A 406-nucleotide genomic window follows, 5' to 3' on the forward strand; every position below is an offset into this window, starting at 1 on the left:
TATATATATATATAACAACTAGTTGATGGCTTTAATATTTCCGAAATACATGAGAAGCTGATACATACTAGGTATACTATATATAGGTATACTATATGTAGGTATATATATATATATATACATACTAGGTGATTTCTCGCACATCATGCCATACGATTTCTCTTTCCGATAGCCATCCAGTCGTTTCCTTTGATGGCTATGCCTTTATCTTCAGGGAAGTCGCAGGTGGTCCCGCATGCCTTATAAGTCAGCGGCGTCTCGTCGACCCACGCAAGATTCCTATTTCCATCTGTGCTTAACCCGATCCATACTGCGCTCTCAATCTCATGCCTGTAACGACGTGTAATATGTGAATGAATAAATGCATGAATAAATAAATAAATAAATAAATAAATAAATAAATAAA

Source organism: Priapulus caudatus, unplaced genomic scaffold (genome assembly GCF_000485595.1).
Source record: "Priapulus caudatus unplaced genomic scaffold, Priapulus_caudatus-5.0.1 Scaffold2561, whole genome shotgun sequence".
Classification (NCBI taxonomy): domain Eukaryota; kingdom Metazoa; phylum Priapulida; class Priapulimorpha; order Priapulimorphida; family Priapulidae; genus Priapulus; species Priapulus caudatus.